Source organism: Melopsittacus undulatus, chromosome 2 (genome assembly GCF_012275295.1).
Source record: "Melopsittacus undulatus isolate bMelUnd1 chromosome 2, bMelUnd1.mat.Z, whole genome shotgun sequence".
NCBI lineage: Eukaryota > Metazoa > Chordata > Aves > Psittaciformes > Psittaculidae > Melopsittacus > Melopsittacus undulatus.
This window is the reverse complement of record NC_047528.1, coordinates 75914256-75938343: the sequence shown is the minus strand read 5'-3', so window position 1 is coordinate 75938343 and position 24088 is coordinate 75914256. Positions and strand designations below refer to the sequence as shown.

Here is a 24088-nt window from a genome sequence, read left to right as displayed (position 1 = left end):
AAATGAGAGATAACTTTTGAACTGGTCTGTTGAAAGGAACAATGCAGCCATCACAAAGCAGAAGAATTACAGTGTAATAGGTGAAAAAGATTCCTGCAAGCCACAGACTACGTGAAAATGAAAGGTCAATGACAAGGTCTAAATAGTATAACATTTTAATGAGATTAATGCTAGCCATGTGTAACAGCAGCAGATGCAGGCTTAAAAAAGGAAAACTGAAGTGGGCAAGAGGTTAATTATGTAGGTAAACATCACAGGACAAAAAACCTGCTGTGAAACTGTGATATTGTCTTATTCATGTAAAAGCACACTTTTCCAGTTACTCCTTATGCATTTAGAAGAAGGGCTCATGTTCACCTCAGCTTTGATGAAAAGCCTGAGAACCAAGAACTGCTGTGTACTGGGAGAGTAACCGTGATCTGGGCTAGCACAGCCTGTTTTCCTTTGTCCTCATTCTCCTTCCTTATCTACCCTGTAGCAGAGGCCTACCCTGTAACATGTAGGAAGTAAGTATACCTTGAGACCAACAGAATTGGATTCAATCTAGAGAGGTGATTTCATGTCAAATTATTGCTAACCTGATACTGTGGCACTGCAGGAAGCAGCTCCAGAGCATCCTGGTGGATATGGAGGGCTGCAAATTGATGATGTTTAAGATGTGGCTGAAAAAACTTTGAAACATCAGTCTTCTCTAGTGTGGGGGTGTTGCAGTTTAAGCCAAGCCAGTAACTCAGAACCACACAGCTGCTCTTTCACTCCTCCACCCCCTTCTTCCTCTCCCCACACCAGGAGGGATGGGGAGGAGAACGGAAAGAATGTAACTGCCACAGGTTGAGATAAGAACAGTCCAGTAACTAAGGTATAACACAAGCCACTGCTGCTGCCACCAATAATAATAATGATAAGGGAAATAACAAGGGGAAAGAATACAACCGCTCACCATCCACCGACCAATACCCAGACCGACCCGAGCAAGTGATCTAGTCCTTCTGGGTAACTCCCTCCAGTTTATATAGTGGGCATGATGTGCTGTGATATGGAATATCTCTTTGGCTAGTTTGGGTCAGGTGTCCCGTCTCTGCTTCCTCCCAGATTCCTCTCCTCCCTGGCAGAGTATAAGACTCAGAAAGCCCTTGGTCAGAGTAAACATTACTGAGCAACAACTAATGACATTGGTGTTATCAGCACTGTTCCCAGGCTGAAAGTCAAAAAACCAGCACTGCACCAGACACTGATAAGGAGAAAAATGACTGCTACAGCTGAACCCAGGACAGAATCCACCCATTATTCCGTACCATCCACATCATACTCAAATGCCACATTTTTCAATATACCATTGCTTTTGTCTCATTATATATATATATTTATACACATACACACACACACACACACAAAGAGAGAGATCATTCTGCAGTGTATGGACCAATCCCTATGAAGCTGCTGAGTTCATCCAGTCCGTGATGTCAGGCTGCATCTCTTGTAACAGTCAAAGCAAGAGAGGCTTTGTGCAATGTTGGATTGTTGCCTGCTGATGACACCACAGAACCCACCTGTTTTCATCCAAGTTCATTCTCTGTTTGGATGATGGTCAGAAGGAAGTCAGGGCCAGTCTCTGGTGATCTGAAGACATCTAGCTGGTGGACCATAAAAGTGCTACATAGGAGGTAACAGTGCACAATTGAGCTCATTGTCTGTTTTCCCCTAAAATAAAATCCCCTATACATCAGACTTCCCCATCTTCCCGCATTACCCACCAAGTATATCCAGGTCCCTGAGCAAAAGCTATCCCACAAGTGGGTTTGCCTTTACCTGAAGTAGGAATAACCCAGACTGTCTTCCCCAGCAAATTCTTTATGTGCACCACAGGAACTTTATCCCTTTCTACAGTATGCAAAAGTTCTGACTGGGCTGGGCCAGCTCCGTTGGCAGATCCTCTAGTGTTGACCAACCAGGTGGCCTTTGATAAATGTGTATCCCAATGCTTGAAAGTTCCACCACCCATTGCTCTCAGTGTAGTTTTTAACAGCCCATTGTACTGTTCGATTTTCCCAGAGGCTGGTGCATGGTAGGGGATGTGGTACACCCACTCAATGCCATGCTCTTTGGCGCAATAAGGCTGTTCCAGAAATGAGTCCCATTGTCTGACTCAGATCTCTCTGGGGTGCTGTGTTGCCACAAAATCTGTTTCTCAAGGCCCACAATAGTGTTCCAGGCAGTGGCATGGGGCACAGCATATGTTTCCAGCCATACGGTGGTTGCTTCCACCATGGTGAGCACATGGTGCTTGCCTTGGCTGGTTGGTGGGAGTTTGATATAATCAATCTGCCAGACCTCCCCATGCTTGTACTTCAGCCATGGTCCTCCATACCAGAGGCTTTAACAGCTTGGCTTGCTTAATTGCAGCACATTTCACACTCGTGAATAACCTATTCAATAGTATTCATTGTTAAGTCCACCCCTCATCATGGGCCCATCTGTGTATTGCATCTCTGCCCTGATGGCCTGAAGTGTCATGGGCACACCAAGCCAAAAATAATTCACCCTTATGTTGCCAATCTTAAGTGCATCTGAGCCACTTCAATCTTAGCAGCTTTATCCACTTGTTGGCTGTTCTGGTGTTCCTCAGTGGCCCATCTCTTGGGTACATGGGCATCTATATGGCATACCTTCACCACCAGATTCTGGCACTCTGGCAGCGACATCTTGCCACAGTGCAGCAGCCCAGATGGGTTTACCTCTGTGTTGTCAGTTGCTCTGCTTCCATTGCTGCAACCACCCCCACAGGGCATTTGCCACCATCCATGAGTCAGTGTAGAGATAAAGTACTGGCCACTTTTCTTATTCAGCAATGTCCAAGGTCAGCTGGATGGCTTTCACCTCAGCAAACTAGCTTGATTCACCTTCTCCTTCAGCAACTTCTGCAGCTTGTCACTGGGGACTCCATACAGCTACCTTCCATCTCTGACACTTCCAAAGAACTGGAGGGGCCCAGTGGACTAGATACTCAGCCATACTGTCCCACACACCCTCCCACTCATGACTGCCCAGCCTTGGGGAAAATCTCCTGGTCCTCCTATATCGTCATCTATCCTAGACAAGCCCCAGACCAGAACCTTCTTAACTCTCAAGATCAGACAAAATGGTCATGGATAAAACACACTCTGTATGTGTGTCAACATGCTGATCCCCATCACAATCAGCAGGCAGGTCTCAAGGGTGCCCAAAGGCCATTCAAAACCTTCAGAACTCTCAAATGATGCTGTAAGCAGTCTGTTGAGGAAGCAGGAAGAGTAAGTGAATGTCTCCTTCAGAGGTTGACCACCGAGGGAGGGAAAAAAATATATGTAATTACTAAACACTGCCATTATATACCTCCCAAAGTATAGAGGTGATGACCACACTGGGAACGCAAACCAGACCAGTTTAATGATCAATGAGTCTACTGTATTACAAGCCATTACCATAAAGTACAACGAAACAAGAACTTTAGCCCAGATTTCCAAGTTACCAACCAAAGATCAAATAACATATTATTCCTTCCATTATCAGATGAAATTGGGCATTTTCAGGGTGGTGTGGCCATAGATGAAGACAGTAAGCCCTGACTTGAAATGTCTCCCAAAGCTAATGAAAACTGAGTAAAACTTTGCTTTTTGAAAAGAGAAATGCTTGCCTTTTACAAACGGTCTGTGAGGGAAGGTATTCTTGCATACACCAAAAGAACTGGATTCAGTTTCATCCTCACCCTTGGGCAGTTCACATCCATATCTTAAGGAGGAGGGAGCCAGAGACTATTTCAGGGTGAGTGCATCCTCCTTCTCTCCTGTTGTGCCACCCTGCAGTTCACCTGTGTCAGTCAAAGAGAGGAACAGTGTGTATTGTAATGGTGCAGGGACTGACTGAAGTCCCTCCAGTCATGGCTCCATGAATTGCCCATGATTTTCTATTAGCTAAAACACTACACCAATGCAGAGGCCAGAAACCAGCGCTCCTCCACACCCTCACTGCTGATAAGGGCACTGAAAAACTTTTGTGTTCATGGAGCTGGGCTCTTGCACCCCTATCTCCAGCAAGACACCTGACCTCTGCTTTTACAGACAGAAACAGTGCTGGCACCACTATTAGGTGACCTGACTTTTACTCCCATCTCACAATCAGGTGATCCAAACATGAACCCAAACCTCTCAGGGAATGCTGTAATCACCTGGAGTGTATAAATTTAGCTTACATCTATCTACATTATTAATAGACATTTTAATAAAGTGCTGTAGCCAGCTGTAATAAGTCAAGCAGGTGAACAGGCTGTCTAAAACAATAGCTCATCCCCACTGCCTTCTGTTGGGGTGCATGTACCTACCTATTTATGTCTGTAACATGCTGGTAACATTAATTAAAGCTCCATAAACTATTTATAGGTGTTCTTTTTATATAAAAGTGTCATCTAAAATGCAAACACAGGTTTATCACCCTCCACCTCACTCCTGCTTGCAACAGCCCATGACTCAAAGTTTAGATTGACAGCTGGCCTCCTTGTAAGCACACCAGGGTGTGAAGCCCTGCTTTCTTTCAAGATTATTGAAGCCACTCAGAGGTAGGTTTTCAAACCAAATCCATGGCGCTCAGCATCAAAGTGATGGTTTCTATGTGCAGCAGGTACATTCATTAATTGTGTCAGTACACAGTGAAGTTACAGTGTCAGGGAGAGCATTGCATTAGGAAAATGATCTGTATAATTACTACCAGTACATTATTCTAAACACACTTTTGTCTGGAAAACTCCTACTCATCTCAGCTTGTGCAATGTCATTAGTACCTACTGCATCTTTAATCGCAATTAACACTAGGTTTTTTTACCTCCCACTTTTCAGAAGAAGAAAAAAACCCCACAAATTAGATGCATCACACTTTCCTACTGTGAAATGCAGTCTCTGTCTTGTTCCCTGCAGAATCTGTGATGAAAATGGATCTTCTCTTTGGACTCCAAATGAGATGTAGGATCAACTTATTTCTTTCTATTAGTTGTGAACATTATGTAGTATCTTACCAATGATTCACTTTAAATCACCCTCATCTTTTGAAATCCTCTTTATTGAGATTACTTGACAAGCATGACAGTAAATGGAAGCAAGTTGTTCTCAAATCCTTCTTTGATCTACCTTCAAATCCAATTTACAGTAAGTTAGCTCCAAATTGATTTCAGGAGGTAATCATCAACTAGAAAACAACATTAATCAATATTATGTATTAGAAAAACTTCCCAATGTAATGGCTAAAGCAATTAAAAGTTCAGAAACTCTCTCATTTCTTGAATATTTGACATTACAATCATAAATAATAATTATTAATAAACTTTAAATCCTAACTTACCACTATAAATAGGAAACTTTTATAACAAGATTATAAGATAGAGTTTGCACAGCGCTGAACATACACCAGAAGAATGCCAGTTTCCTTCTAAAATGCTGCTTCTGGTTCTGCTTTCATCCTTTATACTGCAGTGCTAATTAGAATAAGTCAACTTTTTCTCTTGATGACACAGAGAGTCTGCCTGTTAGATAGCATTAACTGTCTCATTGTCCAGAAGGGTGTAAATGGAATGACATCAGCTACCATCAGACTGTTTTGTACCAATTTTGAAAATGCTTGATATATGGTTAGATCACGTTTGTATGAGTGGTTTTTGTGGCCCTGTGGTGTTTTAATATATCAGTAGCATCTGCAACTTCAGCATTATAAAAAAAAAAAAAACAGCTCACATCAGGAAGCTATTTTAATAGCAAAAGATTATGCACTAGAGTAATGTGACATTATGCTAAGATAATTAGATGTAAGGGATTCCATCCAGCCACCTGAGCATTGTATCAGTGAACACAGAGCTTTAAACACCAGACTTTCAACATTCATCTCTGAGACAGTTTTTGGCTCAGTTTTAAATAAGGTAAGTTTTTTTTTTCTTCTGCCTGTGGTCTGTACATCTGCCTAGCTGATAGCCCAGAACTGCTCTGTTTAAAGAGAAAGTCTTGCATTATCATGACATCATGTATAATAATATACAGCAGATTATGCAATACAAGGTGAAGTAGAAATAAATTGTATGTTGGTGTCACACCCTCAGAGCAGACTGGAGTCTGTTGTGCCACATATATCAGTGATTCTTAATAAGAAACCCAAGAAGCAGCTCCTTCATGGATACATTTATTTTATATTTTATGTTCATATGGTGCAGTTGAACCAATCCCTTACAGTTGGTATACCTGACCACTTGCACGTGGCAGCGCTCAGCACTGCAGTGCCTGGCACTGCCTATGTTAGTATCTGAGAGAGCCCTCAGCCCGTTCAGGTTTTCCAGAGTTCACAGCTAAACCATGGGTATATCTAGTATCCTATGAGTAGGATTTCTCTTAGCTAACAGCTAACAGTATAAATGAGAAAACTGGCTGAAACAAGAAAAGTTGCAGGGAGGGATGTGTCTCCTCAGAGCTCAGAGCCCTATGGGGATTCATGTCTTTGCAGCCCAACAGGAATCTCCACATTATGCAACCTCTGTTCACAAAACACAGCCGAAAGACAAAAAGATGTTACAAGATTAACCCAAGGTTTGAGGGATGCAGCAGGATTTCTAGAAGATAATAAGCAGGATCAGAACCTCACCCTTTTCCATGAGTGAGTCCAGGTTGCCATGCCTGCAGCTTTACTAATTAATACTACAGCTCCTTAGGTCTCAGCTACACTTCAAAGACACGGGTGCTACATCCACACTGCTCAGGGGAAAGGTCTTTTGAAGACTGACTCACTGGCCCTGTTTAGTTTGTCAGTATAGCTCCAATCCAAGTGGCCAGGCATTTGGGATGAGATAGTCCAAAACTTACCCTGCTGTTAATCTGCTGCTGTGGAAACAGCTGGGTCAGAGAGAAGGGTCAAGTAGGTCTTGAAGCATGGATGCTAGAAGAATCACATGAGAGACCTGTTTACAGTCCCTCTCTCCTTTAAAGACTAAATTATTATGATACATGAATATTAAATGTGACTGTTGCATACTAAATATTTATCTTAGCCAAGGCTGGTCCCCCGATCTCACCTTTCCTAGGAGGGCACTCTGACTAGTCTCCCTTTCTTTCTTGTTAATAGAACAGAAGAGACAGGACATGGGCAATTTAATGCATTAAACATGCAAGCTCTAAATACAGCTGGTGAATATATCCACAGTACTTTTGAGGCACCTGTGAGTCTCAGGTTGGGGAATGAAAGTTTAAGTCACATAAATAAGAGAGTGGGCATTAACGGAATTTACTACTGCTATAATTCATGTTATAGAGTGGTTAATTAACATTCTTGTGCCACATTGAAGGTGAATATATTGGCATGACCTCTACATAGCTTCAGCATTTCAAGGAAATAATGCATACTCTTAATAAGTTCTTTCTGTGTCACATGTTCCTTTTACATCCTTATCCTTGCCAGCATGCAAGCAAAACATACTCACTTTCCAGTAAGAATATTCATTCTTGCCAATGTATTTTTCCATGCTCAAAAAAGCACCCAACTGCGCCCAAATAACTTACTCCATGAGAAGGAAAAGCAACAAGACATTAAAGGCAAGAGTCAAGTCTCTAAGAGAGTGAAGTGTTTGTTTTCTCTACATGCTAATGATTTAGCACAGCCAAATGGTGAAATGATAGCTACCTCCAATAGTTTGAGACCCAGAAAATGTAAAGAAAACAAAATGTTTCTTAGCTTTTTAGGACACACATATATTGCCAGTCTCTAAATTTTGTTGTGGTGATTAATGGAACAAGAAATAACTGTAAATCTTCTTCATAGTTCCCTGTCTTTCATATAGACCTCTACTTGAACAGCTTTTCCCAAAGGTGGCTTGCCAGTGGGATGTGCAGAGCTTTGATAATCATTTATGGCTATCTGCTTCCTTACTACATGTGCAGTATGGTGTCAAAGCTTACGACGGGATTTGATTTGTAAGGTAACTCCTTGCTGATAAGAAGTAACACGTCAACTGCAGCATAAGCAAGTCACAGGGCTGTGGGCGACTTGCTGCACAGCTGAGGAAAGATCTCCAAATAAAACCTGCTACTTCAATGCTCAGTTGGAAGGGGAGTCCCTGCTTTTTTTTTTTTTTGAGGGGTAAAACAACTTATCCCATATTTTTCTGGAGAAAGATTGGGAATCCTCTCTACTTAGCTCTGTAACACAAAGTCAGCCTGCTGTGCTTGAGCTGGGATGTGAAGCAGGCTGGTAAGAATTATCTTTGACTTCATTTGTCTTGCTGTGGTTTGGGTTTCCAGAGAAAAACTGGTCAGAAAATGTGCTCATACCTTCTGCGTGGGATTCCATACCTCCATGAAACTGTTTCAGGACCTGGAAATGCAAAGAAGTTGTAAATCTGCTTTTCTAGGTAAGTGAAGAGCATGAGCCTGGCTGACAGACCTGGTTTTAGTGTCCTGTCTGCGGTTATTCATTTGCTTCACATTTTGGGGAACTGGAGATCAAGGGGCTGATCACAACCTCATAGTAAACAAGGAAAATTGTACTTCTTACTCTGGTGTATGCTGTGGGCATCAAATACTTTTTAGATACAGTTCACAGTCTTTCTGCTCCTGTGTTGCAGGTGGTGTTTCTCAGTAAACATTTGGATGATCTTTCTGAGCCTATGAGCATACAATAAGTGTTTTGTTGGAAGCATCTGGTCCTTATTTTTAAACACAGAGTGAGCATTTCAGTTATTAAAAGAGGAATACATACTTCACTGCAAGAACATAAATGACAGCAGCAGCTCTGACAACAGGGAATGTTTCTAACACACCACTCCTGCCACACCATCTATCTGATGGCCTTTGGCTTGGCTGATAATGCTAATGAGATCATCTTCATGGTATTAACACAATGCCCCCTGATACTGGCATGTTCTTGCATGCTTATTTTAACTACAATCTGGGATACATTTTCATTGACTTTTATAAACAAAGTGCTTGGGAAGTCCCCCAAGAAAACATTTGTAATTTCACCCACCATTTTAGGGGCATGTTCATCTTTGTTAAATTTTAATATTATTGCTAGATCACAATTTTTTATTCCTTAATGACAGTTTACATACTCTCTTATGCTGCCTTCACCTTAAATAAGAATCGGTAGCAAAAAATCACACCTTATGGTGTGAGTTGGACTTCATTGAAAGTACTGCTCACACCTGTGGAAGTACTGTATTTAATGACAGGCATTTAACCTTCATTTCTAGACAGGAAAGTCTATACTACACAGAAATCTGTGAGACTTATATTCTTATGCTCAATTTATTCCACTAAGTAGATGTTCTAGCACATTTCAAATAGGAGCTGTAGGATATAATGCAACAGTAAATGCTGCTTTGCAGCTAGTAGGCATCTTACAAGGTCCCTAATTACTTCTGTTTTAGCCTCTTTGGAAAACTGCAAAAATTACCATTCTTTATGGGCTTTCTGTTGTGACTAAAAATTAAGAAAAGGGATGAGTTTTCTAATAGAACCCAGTAAAGTAATTTTGAGTACATAATTACCAAGTGAATTATCTAGAAGGAATAAGTGCATTCTTCTTTAATGTGCTTTCTACCCTATGTTCAATATGTCTGAGAAGATCTAGACAAGCTCCACAGAAGGTATTTATGCCCTAATTTCCATTACTTTAACTAGACATGAGAAAATGAAATAGGAATCCACTGCTTTTGCATATTTATTGATCTGACTTACAGACCTGGGTATTTTGTGAGAAGTATGTAAAAGCGAAGGGAAAATTGATGTCCTGTGGTGTAGAATTAGGCACATAAGAACCCATTCACATGAGTTTTTTTTCCTTTCAGATTTCTTTAAGATCAAAAGCCAATGACATTCCCATTCACAGTCACCTCCCACAAGCCCACTTTCTGCAGGTGCTCTTATTTGCTGCCACAGAAAGGGCAGTGACACTAATTTAGGCATTTTGAGGACTGCCACATACAGGACATACAGGTAATAGCCATTACCTTGATAGCTGTGACAGTAAGGGCTGTTGCTGACCTGTCACTCTTAACAGCACTGCTGTATTTGAGGTTGTTCTTAGAAAGAGCACTTTAGGTAGACTTTGCTTTACAAAGCCACATTATGGACCTTTCTTTATTAGATGATGCCATACAAAAGACTATTTCAGATACCTGCTCTTCAGTCATAGTTGATACCAGGACATTGATACAACAATTAAATGTAAATGCTAAGCATGAAAAAGATTTCAGATGTCATTTTTGAGTGACATTCATCTGCTGTGGTATCCATAAGCAATCAGCTGGGTTTATACACACTCTCCTCCTGAAATACTCTGTAAATCAATGTGCTTATTCAGCCTGAATAGTTAGAAACATCAACCTTTGTCCAGTCTATGCCAGATTAACTCAAAATGGCACTTAAACTCACATTTTCTTAACTAAAATATTTCCTAATTAAACCCAAAATATTTGTAGATCTTATCAGATTCCAATATAAATATTAATGAGGTATAGCTTGTGAATATACAGTATTTCAGAAAACAATTCTGACTTTCAAATTTCCCCATGCACTGTCTGGTATGCAGTATTGATGTATTCATTTGCAGGCCTCCCTCCTGGTTTTGCAAAGTTGTTTCTGCATCTGATAAACCTTTAGAAGCTTAGACCGTATGAGCTCTGCAGCTTATGTTATATACGTCTTCTTGCCCAGCCTCACCTTATGCCCATTACTACAATGCAAGGTTACTGTGATACCTTAAGGTTACTTTTGACAACCTAGTCAAAGTAAAAGATAATATCCTGAAGCCAAAATTTTCCTAGCAGCATTTGACTTAAAATTAGAAACACTCAAACCACAAAATAATGAAGTTCTCTGAATTCATTAACTCACTAAGTTCCTAAGGCGTATCAGTCACCTGTTTTCTTCCTGTTTCAAAAAGGACAAAAAAAAGTAAAATCTATAATATGGAAAGCACATTAGAGACAAAATACTTTGGTTAACAAGAAAGCCCTTCTGCCTGACCTCTCTGATATGGGTTAGGGTTTTTTTCAGGACTTGAAAAGAGAATATGGTAGTTGCAGTCACAATCTAGTGGATGCTGTAAAGGAGAGTTTCACAGGATCATTTATGTTGGTAGGGCCTCTGATGGCTTTGCAGTTCAACCCTCTGTTCATTATAAACAAACGTAGATCTTTTGCTGAGGGGCTTGTCCAGTCAAGTTTTGACAGTTTCTGTGGGTGGACATCCAAGCAAACTATCTGGAAAATCTGTTCCAATGTCTAGCAATCCCCATGGTGAAATATGCTTCTTCCTGATAAATCAGAGGTTCCCTTACTGCAACTTGTGCTCATTGTCTTTCTTCCCACCACCACCAACCTCCAAGCAGAGTCTTGTCTGTAATCTTCCAGTAGGTGGTCGAAGAGAACAATAAGACCTCCCTGCACCCTTTCCCCTTCTCTTATTAAGACTGAGCAAACCCAGCTCTCTCAACTTACTTGATAATCACAGCTTCCCACTGGCCTAAAAACAAAAACCTGCACTGAAATAATTTGTTGGCTGCAATCAGCAGCTAGGCACTGGTGATACACTGTTCCCTACAGCAGCTGTAATTTCTGCTTCAGCCTTCCTTTAAGCAAGATGTCACTACAGTCAGTGAATGTTTCTCCAGAGAATGGAAAGGGGAAATAATTCAGCTAAGCAAGAAACAAGATAAAAAGCAGGTATAAACAACAAAGAAATAGCCAGCTGTCATTGGACATAGTCCAATTCCAGATGAGGTCTTTATCAGGTCAGTGCTTCAGGCCCAAGCCTGTCCAAGTGGTTACAGATTAGATGTATCTGTATATCTTGTATCTTCTATCTTATAGTGAAAAGAAAGGATGGAATAAAAGCATAGTTGAGATTTGCCTGAGTAAAAAGAAGCCTTCCATTCCAGGTGCATCCATCACCCAGCTGCAAATGGCTTATCAGTGCATTTGCTCTTGAGCAGGAAAAGGTGATGAATTATAGGACCAACAAATACAGGGATACCTTTAGCTTTCCTGTTCAAACCCATACACACGCTTGTCAGGTTTTCTGCCCTATTTTCTTCCACAGGCACAGCACAGGCAAGGAGTTGAGGTAGTTAGAAATCCAGTAATGATTTCTTGGTACTCAGGCTGGGTTTATGTTTGTACTTGTGGACACAGGTGATGGCTGTTCTGTGCCTCAGCTCTGCCTGGAGTCTGAGGCTGGAGAAGGAAAATGAGGGGTTGGCACAGCAGCCAGTTAAACCAGTGCCTGCTCACCTCAGAAAGCCTAGGCAGGGCAAATACAGTCATCACCTGTTTCTTTTACATCACTAGCAGTTGCTGCCTTTAATGTAGAGAAAGCTATCAGTCAGGGTATCAGTACTAGTTTCTGTGGGGTTATACAACTGGCAAAAGAGGGCTTTGCCTCCTTACATGGGTGGAAGAAAAAGCCTGAAACGTGTTTGACAATCGTTATCAAGAAACAGCTATTTTTAATTAATAGCAGTAAGAATCTAATAACTAAGCAAATTAACCCAGTGTTAAAAGCTCCTGGGTGATGTCGGGGGGGGGGGGGGGGTGAGGGTGGCACCATGAAAATTCTTCACCCTTCTGGATGTCCATACATAGTGTGTGGCAGCAGCCCACTGCTCTCAGGCTGTGACTCTCAGCCCCAGCAGGGCTGATTGCCTCTATGCCACAGCCAGAAGCCTGTGGGCCTTGTTGTTTGCCCAGTGGCTGGGCAGGAATGAGAACTCCACACAACCAATGCCGAGGAGATTAGCTGGCTGGGAGCTGGGCCACTTCCACTTTAAATTTTAGCAAGAGTTTCATCAGTTACCTTCTCACAAAGATTTGCCTTAATCTGAATGGAAGGCCTTGATTTCAGGCTTTTTTCAATTTCTAGCTAGCCTTTGTTCAGGACTGAATTTCTATCAACAATGAATAACAAAGTGAGACGATGTGTTTTGCTATCATTTTTATGAGTGAATTCTGTATAGCTGGCAAGAGAATAGCTCAAGACCTTAAATTTTAATGCATCATCCGGATCTTCAAATCTGATTTTCCCCTAAAATCTGCATCAGCTCCTTAATCAGACACGTAACTTTTTAGTGTCTTATTTTAAACCAGATACTATAATAAATACTAGATTTCAAGAGTATAAAATGAGCCAAAAACCCCAAGATAGTAATTTCCTTACATGGGAAAATATGAAATGACCTTTAACAGTGAAGATCTCTCATTACTGCACTGCTATGGTGTGATGTGCTTCATGTTTTTATGCCACAAGGAACTGTGAAGTGAACTGAGTATATTATCAAGACAGAATTATCATTAAATTAATACAGTGGGTTAATGCAGCCAGGAATGGACCTGTGTCTCATCCAAGTGCAGGAACACCAGTATTTGTTTTCCAGGCTAATCTTGCATTCTGGATGAACATGTAGTTCTGGGCAGCACAGGTGCTGGACTCACAGTTTGGCAGTTCTCAGATACATTTTTTGTGACTAGTGACACTGATCTCTGAATGGCTTTGCAAAATAATCCTAACAGCCATCCTCTGTATTGTTTTCCCCCCCTCTTTCAGGCCAGAAAGCAATTTAGGGAGAGCTTTTCCAAAGTGCTATAACAGCAATTTTCAGTGAGAACTGTCTAGCAAAGGCCTAAGTTTTTAAGCAGGCACCCAACAATAGTGCCTATACTCAAACTCTCCAAGATGCACATGGAAGTTAGGCACACAAGGTCCTGAGCATTTGGAAAGTGATACTTTGGTTACACCCAACTTTTAAATGCTCAAAATAATTAAAACCCTATTCTTTAAAGCATATTTTCCTCCATTACCCCAACTTGAATCTCTAGCCTACAAATAGTTCCCAGGCACTCTGTGGCATGAAGCGGTTAGAAATTTATTTTTCTAATTAGGCTCCAAAAGGGCAGCTGATATAATCCTCTTTTCAGTCACACCGTTAGCTAATTCAATCCCTTCTGCGATTTTTTATGACATCTCTGGTTTGAATTTTTGTATGCGAGATCTTGACTTCACTGTACTCAAAGACAATTTTTTTGACTTGCAGGCATCAGGATTTCAGTCAGTGTATCTATTTGACACTTGACCCAATCTCAGCTGAGCTTCCTAGGTGCTATCAATGTTTTCAGCTACTGATCTATGAACATCATATTGGAAGAGAAGTAGGACTAAAAGATGTGTATAAATCTCCACAGTCATGTTGCTTTGAAGATTCACAAGCATACAACCCACGCCTGAGCATTACCTGTTTGAAATGGGAAAGCTGACAGTCAGAGCTGGAGAGCTGATGTGCTTGCCTGTATTTCATGCCTGCCTTTCATTCAAAGAGCTGCTTTGCCAGCATTTGCAATAAAGCGTTATTATTTATATAGCCCAAGTGTTTAAGAACACAGATCACAGATGAGGACTCTGCTGTGATAAATGCTATACAAACAAAGATAGGAAAGAGCTTAGATCTAGCCCAAGGACTTTGTAATGTAAGACAAGTGATAATATAGAAATTTAGAGAGTCTGGAGAATACTAAGATAAAATAAGTCAATACCAGTCAGCCTATCAAACAGTGACGCTAGCACACGGGTAGTCTAAAATCCATCAAGCATTTCTGTGTAGTTCAGGACACAACAGAGAATTAAGAAGGGATTTCTAAGAGAACATGGTGTGGCTTGGTACAAAGAGAGCACCCCATGTCTGGAGAGTGCTGTAGATAAAAGGAAAAAATATTGTTTGAAAACATAATAAATGAATTACAGAAGTTCAGGTATGGAAATCAGCTTCTTGATTCTCAGTGAGGGATGATACAGAAGTGAGGAAAGTCAGAAGGGACCTTGAACTTTGTAGACAAAAATATTTTTCTGTCTGAATAAGGCATGGCCCCCTGCGCAGGAGCTGCAACTTGTTTCTGGCCCTTGCCCAGGTCCTGTCTAAGCTTAGCAGACCCAACCCCAAGATTAACCTCATGTCCTGACCCCAGCCCAATGCCCAGGCCCCACCTCAGTTGTCTGCACCCTGACAAACATGAATGTTGGACAACAAATCCAAAACATGACACAAATTTACTATTGCAACAGTCTATCTGTGTGCATACAGGCAGAGCAAGGCTGGAGGTGCAAGAGTGAGCAGAGAATGTTGCAGATGCTTAGAAAAGAGAGCAGCAAGAGCCATGTGGATGGGTGGTAGAAGCCAGATTCAGGTATGTTCTGCAACAAGAGCCCATGATGCTGAAATAAAGCTGGGAGTGAGATCCTCGGGTGAGATTTGGCTTGGAGATGTTAGCAGGTAACAGGAGCATCTGCTGTTCATATAAGAACTGAGAAAAGGAATTGTGGAGGAGGACCTAGGAGAAAGGGGCTAAAGGCTAGTGTCCTGGTTTGAGCAGTAGCAGTCATTTTTTCTCTTTCTTGGTAGCTGGTGCAGTGCTGTGTTTTGACTCTCAGTCTGAGAACGGTTGCTGATAGCAAGTATGTTTTGAGTTACTGCTCAAATGTTTGGTTTGTCCAAGGCCTTTTCTGAGCTCATGCTCTGCAGGGGAAGGAGGGAGGCCAGGAGGAAGGAGAGACAGGACACCTGACCCAGGCTAGCCAAAGAGGTATTCCATACCATAGCACGTCATACCCAGGATGTAACCGGGAGAAACCCGGAAGGGCTGGAGTGCTGGGGGGATGGAGGAGGTATCGGTTGGTGCTTGGTCGGGCAGGGTGGGGTGAGTTATGGGTCGGTGGCTGGTGAGGTGTTGCATTCTCTTCACTTGTTATTGGCTTTATCATTATTATTTGTAGTAGTAATGACAGTAGTGATTTGTGTTATACCTTAGCTATTAAACTGTGCTTATCTCAACCCGTGGGGGCTACATTCTTTGGATTCTCCTTCCTAACTCTCCGGAAGTCGGGGGAGCAAAAGGGGGGAGTGAGTGAACCAGCTGTGCGAACTTGGGTTTTAAACCACGACAGCTAGTTTTAGCCATATTGAGTAAGAACTAAAAATTGAACCTCCAAAGTATCAGAGGAACCATTCCAAAGGATCTGAGAGACAAACACCGGAAATATTATCTGGTCATGTGGAGGCAAGTTAAGGGCTAGTAATCAGACTACCAGTGAGCTAAAAATTATGATTTATATCTAGGAAAAGTTCTTGAAAAGTTAATTATGTGTCTTCACTAGAAATTCAATACTTTTATTATTCCCTGGAAGTAAATTATCTTGCTGGAATTAATTATCTGTATTGACTGTTCTTTCTTTCTGAGAATAGAAATACATACATTTAAGCAATTTTTATTCCAATGAAAATGTATCACCTACATCAAAATGAGGTTCTCTACTCAAGTGTCCTGCTGTTACCAATTTCCATCTCAACAGTCGCTCATCTGGTCCTCTTCTCTTTATTTTCCTAAATTCATCAAGCAGAGAAGATCAAACACCTTGTATTTGATCAATGGAATATTGCTTACTAGGAGAAAATCGGATTATGCCTTGTTTATTAGACTTTGCTTCAAATGAAGAGTGTATTTTATTATCCTTAGCCTCTGTAGGTGCACGCTGCTGCTGACTTCCTTTCCTCTGAGTTAGTAGAACTGTAAATTAATATAACAGGTTAGGCTGGAAGATACCTTGAAAAACTGTCTGATCCAATCTCTCATGGGAAAGGAAGCCTAGATGATATTACCTAGCACCTTGTCCAATTGCTTCTTGAAAACCTGCAGCAATGTGGACTCTGTCACATCCCTGGGGAGGTTTTGCCAGTGAATGGTTGTTCTCACTGTAAAAATTTTCTTTCTTATATTGAGGTAAAATCTCCCTCTATGCATCTTGTACCTATTGCCCCTTCTCTTCTCATGTGGCTCCTTGTGTAGAGAAAGTATCTATCCTCTTTGAAGCTGCCTTTAAGTACTGAGGTACTGTAGCCATACTTAGTAAGAAAGGAAAGTATACAAAACTCTGCTTCTTGTATTAATACATTTTGCACAGAAGCAAGCTGTGTCTTCCGACTTCCCTCTTTGTGTTTAGGAGTTTTAATGTATTTCACCTTGGCATTTATTATTAACAGATTTAATGAGCAAAAAATCCTCTGGAAAATAACTGTATAATTCCAGAGTATTTTCTTTCACATCCTCAAGTGGGTGAACAAACATTAGAGCTGCATATTGTTCCTATTTAGCAAATGTTTTACCTGGATCTATGCAGTTGCCTCAGTAGCAGCCATAGGCATTTTCTTTGACTCACTTCTTTCATATTTCTTGATAATATCTTACTCCAGATTTTTAAGTGTTAGTAATTGCCAGCAGACAAATCTTCAAATTTCATTATTAGTATACAAAGGATGTGTGAAATTGACATCCCATATTGCTCTCTCTACCTCTTAAAAGACAGAATAAATAGATGTTTTACAAGTAACTAACTATTCACAGAGAGGAAGATGCCAAAATCTATCATCTCAGCTGACAAGCAAGGTCCAAGGTCTTCTCTTAAGTATTTCACTACCACTGAGGTCAGCAAAAGGCATTGCTGAAGGTGAATGTCAGGTCTCGTGATGCACGTTCCCATCCAGTCACCCACAGAACAAATGATCGAGCCCATTTCATCTGCATGTTTATGCTTTAAGTCTGTGTATGCTGATCACAAAGTAGATATGTGATGAGTAACAGGGAGGCTGTCTGCTGCCCCTGCTCAACTAGACTGATTATTACAGAGCAGAGCTGGATACTGCTGGTTGAGACAGGCTAACACAAACAAGAAGCCTATCATTCAGCTGAATCAAGTCTGCTTTACAGATGACCATATATACTTTTGCAACTTATCAGAAAGATCAGAGATCATTTGCAAACTGACATAGCTGTGGGAATAGCAAACATGTGATGAGGCTATGGGCAGTAATACAGGTAAGCTGGTATTTAAGTCATCACTATGCATTAAATCATCAAACACTGAATGAAATATTTTGAAATATATGTAACCATTTCATTGAGTGTATGTGTGGGTGTGCATGAATTAATCATAAAGTTTCAGAAAGATTTATTTTGGAAGGAACCTCCTGAAGTAAACAAGTCCAACTGCCTGCTTAAAGCAGGGCAGACTTCAAAGTTATGTCAGGCTGCTCAGGGCCTTGTCCAAACAAAGTATGCAAATCTTCAGGAATGGAGATGACACAATTCCTCTGTGTAAGATGTTCCAGTGTTAATCCATTGTAAACACTTTTCATTTTATACCCAAGAGGGGTTTTCTCTTTCTGAAACCTGTGACTGTCAGTTCCATGTTGACCATGCACCACCATCTTTCCCCTTCAAGAGGCAGCAGACTGTAACCAGTCCTCCCCCTCAGCATGCTCTTTTCCAGGCTACACAAACCTATTTCCCTAAGTCTCCTTTTCTCCCCCACATTATGTGCTCCACTTCCCAACCAGCCTGTTGTGGGACACTATCCAATTTGATGATGTACAGATATTGCACAGGTAGGCACTGTGGTGAGGACATCTGGAATTCCTGCTGGTGGAGAATGAAGCTCCTTCATGTCATTTGTGGCCAACAGCATGGCTGTGTTAAAACCTTTTCTTTGCTGAACTGCCTGGATAAAAGTAACTTGTGTGGCAGGTGCGTGCTGTGCTGGGTTTGTGGCTAGAATGGTCAGAGGTCTGTGGCTATGAGCTGGCACATGGCACCCACAGTGTTCATGTTCACTCTACAAGCATCACAGCACCCCTGTGAAAACTGTGCCCCTTGTTCCCAAAGGGTACCCTAATCAGAGTGTGCACTATGCACAGCATCCAGTCTACTGCAGACTTCACAGAGTCTGTCATTTATTTAACACAACAGGTGGCTGATTTGAGACAGCCTAAAGTTTATCTGATAAGACATAACATCCTATTTCAGCTAAGATAAATCTGGTGCTGTTAATATCAAACAGATTAATTCAGTGTAATTATATTCTGAATTTCTTACTTCCTTAAGGGCGTGTAGAGTGAATCCAATTATGTTTCATAGATGGACCAGCTGTTGTGACACAGGGTGACTCCTGGTCCAGGCATATATTTAGGATTTGTAATTTTCTGAGGAGAAGAGAGGGAAAACTATTAACTGCTGATAGAAGAATATACAGAAAACCATAACATTATGACCATATTTCAGGTCTTTGTACAAACCAGAGAGGGCTTTGTTTTCCTTTGCTAATCTGAATTTAAGCATTAACCAGACTGATGACAATATGCATCCATCTGGCAGACCTATTCTCAAGATAAACTCCCTCAACACAAAGTTAATGCAGGAATTAACCCACAGAAAGATACAGCTCTGACCTTTGGTGTATCATGGATATAGAAAAGGTAAAAATTTCCTAACATGTCATCTTTGGCTGTTTTACAAGGCTTGTTGTGCTCTGCAGTTCCTGGCAAATGTGTCCCCTTTCTGTACTCAGAGAGAGAACTGAGTGATAACTGCTATTCAGCTGGAGAAGGTGAACCTTCATGAGTCAGTCCAGTGTCTGTACATGGCACCCACTTCATAGATGCCACCATCCTATCCTGTCTTTGTATTGGATAAAGCATGTCCTAGAAGTTGCTGCAGAGCACAAAGAAAGTTTCCCAGGTTAGCTAAGACAGATAGAGGGGAATGGATTAGATGCCTGCACTTAGGGCATCCTAGGCATCTTTGCTAGGCCAGCAGATATGGCACAGGATCTACAAGGGTGCCTGTGATCTCCTGGAGCAGCAGACAGAGGCCAGTCAGGACTTGCTACATCTCAGGTGGCATTGGACTGAATCTCATCCTGGGTGGCACAGGACTCTTAGACCACAATATTTACACAGGTGTCATTTTGTTTTTCTGCTTGAGTGTCTGCTTGAGGGAAGGGAGGGTCTACAGGGGGATCTGGACAGTCTGGATTGATGGGCTGAGGACAACTATAGGAGGTTCAACAAGGCTCAGTGCTGGGTGCTGCACTTGAGCCACAACAACCTCATGCAATGCTACAGGCTTAGGGAAGAGTGGCTGGAAAGCTGCCTAGCGGAAAACGACCTAGGGGTGTTGGTCAACAGTCAGATGAACATGAACAGCTTGTGTCCAGGGGGCCAAGAAGGCCAAGAGCATCCTGGCCTGTATCAGCAATAGCATACCCAGCAGGGTCAGGGCAATGATCATCCCACAGTACTGGGCACTGGTGAGGCTGCGGCCCCTCACTACAAGAAAGATGTGTACATGTGACACTTAGAGACATGAATTAGTGGTGTACTTGGCAGTGCTGGGTTGAGTTGATGGCAGGGTTGGAGCTGATGATCTTAAAGGTCTTTTCCAACCTAAACAATTCTATGGTTCTACGATTTTATGTAAATAGGTGCCAACAAAGGTACAAAGAAGCACCCAACACCTGCTTGGGTGTGCCCAAATAGATCCCTGGCTGTCTGACGTTCAGGCAGCTGAAGGCAGGCAAGAGGAACCTCATGCTCTGTTAGCACTGGCTGTTCCAGGGAGACATCAGGCCTCACTAACCACCTGCAGCCCCTTCCAGGAGGCAAGCAGCCACTGCCTCCCACACCAGGGCTTGGAAGGGTGTTACCCAGAAGTCATTCTTGTGTCTCAAAGTCAGTGGACATTTGTTAGAGATGCCAGGAAAGTCCAGACTTATGCAAAATGAGTATCAGTTGAAAGCCAGAGAGAAGAAAAACAGTCATTGCTGCTGCTGTGGGTTTTCTGTGACTCCTGATTCTCACAGATAGCTTAAAAAGCTGATGCTGCCTGAAAGCATCTGCAGTGTGGCCAGTATTAAATTGACAGTTCTTGACCTTCTTTAATCCTTTAGGTTTAACTTTATTTATACTTCATTTAAATCTAATGGTTTCAGGCAACCATGGGTAGTCATGCCTTACTCTTTGTACAGTTTTTGCTATGTGCAAGGACTCTCTGTCTCCCACTGTCACCAGCTTTCCAGTCCCAAAGGCTTCTCAGAAGGACCACGAGTTCTGACTTCAGTCAGAATCACTCATTGTAGAAACAGTCTGGAAAAACACAAAGTAGCTCCAACAAATTTAGCTTGCACGGATCCGCATTTATTTTTTTAATGGACTCTCAAGCTTGACTACTCATCCTTGTGATTGACTACACATGAATAATACATCTCGCTTGAACTAGGTGAGATAAATTCCCAGCTGCATTCAGTCATCATCTACCTGCTTCATGCCTGTGGAATACAAAACATGCTCGTATGTTTTTAACTATTGAAGACTAGGATGATATGCATTATTTAAGGTAGAGACTCATGATTCATTTCCCATGACTGCCTATATTAATGGGAGGGAGGACTGCCACTACTAAATAAAGTATTGTTGAGTGAGAGGGAAGTCAATGCCAAAGCCATTTTCTATTGATAGCACACTGAATACTGCTGCTAGGATTTTAATCCTACAGCATGTTAAGAGCCTATGTGCAGAGTCTCTGGTCTGAGCCTTCCTGAGATGGCAAAGCCTTCAGCAGCATCAGGACCCAGGTCCTGAGAGGGAATCCCTTGTACATATCTACCCAGGCATATCTGATTTGGGGCATTCTGAGTACACCATATTGTATTCTATGTGGTATACATGTGTGTATATATATATAGGCTATATTGGACTATATTGGTATATTCAAACAGGGTGTGTATCCACATATTTCATGGCAGAGACAGGGTATTGAAGGGAGTGCAAGAAAATAACACAAATCACTGCCCTCTGGCAGACAGGAAAGGGTGATGAAGTGCACTCCTTTCAGGGATATAATGGGAGGCGTGATGGAAATCCAGAAATCACCTGTCAGTTCCTCTGCAGCTTTCTGTTTGTCTTTCTCTGTTACAAATCAACAAGAGTGTTTTCAGTATAAGAAGGCTCTTGCCTTTAGAAGACTTCTGCACTTTTCCACTTCTTTTCTGGATCGCTAGCATTAGGTTCATACTATATTTCATTTGCCAGTAGAAGGACTGGAGACAGTAGAAATGTTGCAAAATCTTCTGATTTATCCCAGAGGGACACTCTTCCAGTGCAGCAACTACAAAAGATACCAGCAAAGCTATCTCCACAGGGCCTCCTCTGATACCATGCCGTAAAATGGGGTTAGGATCTCTGGCATGCTAGAGAAAAGGTACAGCAGCTCACAGGGGAATGGAGAAATTACATCAAAATAAAGTCTATAGTCCTTAAAAGGTAGGTCACAAATCTGACTCCAAGCACTCTCTTTTTGTCCATATTCATGAACTTCAACTTCCATACTAGGCATCTCAGAGGACAATATAAATACCATAAATAGAGGATCACACTGATGGAAGAGAAATAAATAAGAGGAATGGATGAATCCTTCAGTAAAATGCTTCCTGTCAGGGTGTGAGGGAGACCTGCAATGCACACAGACACCTGCATGGCATCCATCTCTTCCAGGTCTGGAGAGTACCTTCTACTCAAATAACAGCAAAGGAAAGGAAAACCATGATTTTTTCATTAAAATCAGGAAGAGGTCTTAATTGTAAACAGTTCCAGTTCACAGAAATGCTTCAAACAGCAGGGACAGTGATGTGAGAGCCCACACATTGGTCTACACTGCCCTGGGAGTGCAGCAGATATGGGTACAGTGGTAGAGGTAAGGTGAGCTAGGCTGGAGGCAAATGAGGCTGAAAATGGTCCCTTGGCTGTCATGGACCAGAGTGGCTTTGCTTCTTCTGGAGCAGTGTGGACATCTGTGGGGTCAATCCTGCCTGTGGCCCATGAACAGGGCAGCTCCTCTGGATAAGTCCAAGATAAAAAATACCCTACTTCTTAGCCAGAGTCCCTGCCTCACTAACAGGATCCCTTCCCCATGGTGTAGCAATGGTGAAGAAGCAGTTGCATGCAAGGACGGGAAGGCTGGCCAAGCAGAATAGCAGACATTCTCCAGGTAGTTGTACTACTAGCAGATCCACAAGTTGAGGGCCTAACTGCCTTAGTATTATTGCAAAGCAAACATTTCCAAGTTAAGTGAAAAGGTGGAACCTGTAAGCATATGACCTAATTCCCCTGTAGGCAACCACTTTGTTTTTCGCTCCCCTCCTCACACATGCCACTGTTAATTCTGAAGCACCCACCAAGTCAAACATACAGTGGGCAGTTTGGGGGGGGGGCTTTTTACCCACTCTTTGTGACAACCTGTCTCCATTTTCTCAAAAGATACTTCATGTGTGAAATCATTAGAGGCATTTGTGTGAACTTCATGGATGATCCCATTATTAATTCACTCCAAGCTTGAAGCACCTTTTCTGTAGCTAAATGCAAGTGATCATTATTTTCATAGGCTGTGCAGTTATCTAACAGCAGAGAGCTCTTTCATCTTCAAGGATCTCATTTTGTTGCATGATCAAAGGTATTTCAACTTCAAATTATAAGCATTCATTACTAACATTCTCTAAGTTAAGTAACACAGGTTCAGGAGAGCTTTTCCTAGGAAAATAGATTAACTGGTTTATGTACTGTGCTGCCACACATGATGATTCTCCTACTGAAACACACCTCTAAAAACTCTGAATCAATCTATCTGACCTATCTGAAAATAGTTTTACAAATAGAATCATAGAATCATAGAACAGTATAATCGTATAATAGTAATCACAGAATAATGTTGTTGTTCACTGTTATACTTCCAAGCAATTTTCTTAGTATTGCTGGTGGTACTATATGCTTAGTGCTGAGAAGTTCTGGCTCTACAAGCATGCACATTTCAGTGTCAATTAATATGGTTTCTGTAATAACAACTAATGAGATCTGAAAAAGCAAAACCAAAATGCACTGGGAAAGACACATGACAGAAGGAAGCATATCTGAAATAAACTTCAGTGCAACAGTCATACTCAGATCTTCAGCAGTGCAGCATTGTTTGTTCCAGTGGCTTAGCTTACTGTACTGGTCATAGCCGACACAAAACTAGTCTAGGTGTCTGTGCTGCAGTGTGCAAGATGGATGGATCCAAAGGAAAAAAAAATCACTTAGAGAAAATTTAATTGAATTTATGCAGACCCCAGGTAAGAAAACATTTATAGAAGAAAAGATTTAAAAATACATTAGAGTTTGTGAA

General features: G+C 41.6%; 1 long non-coding RNA gene across 1 annotated transcript; it reads right to left on the bottom strand.

Annotated features, from left to right (window-relative positions):
• Nucleotides 1-16496: 16496 nt before the first annotated feature.
• On the bottom strand, nucleotides 16497-17424 carry LOC115946883 (uncharacterized). The gene is made up of 2 exons (XR_004080892.1): nucleotides 17206-17424; nucleotides 16497-16609 (listed from the first exon to the last, which is right to left on the bottom strand). It is a non-coding gene; the product is annotated as an uncharacterized lncRNA (long non-coding RNA).
• Nucleotides 17425-24088: the final 6664 nt, after the last annotated feature.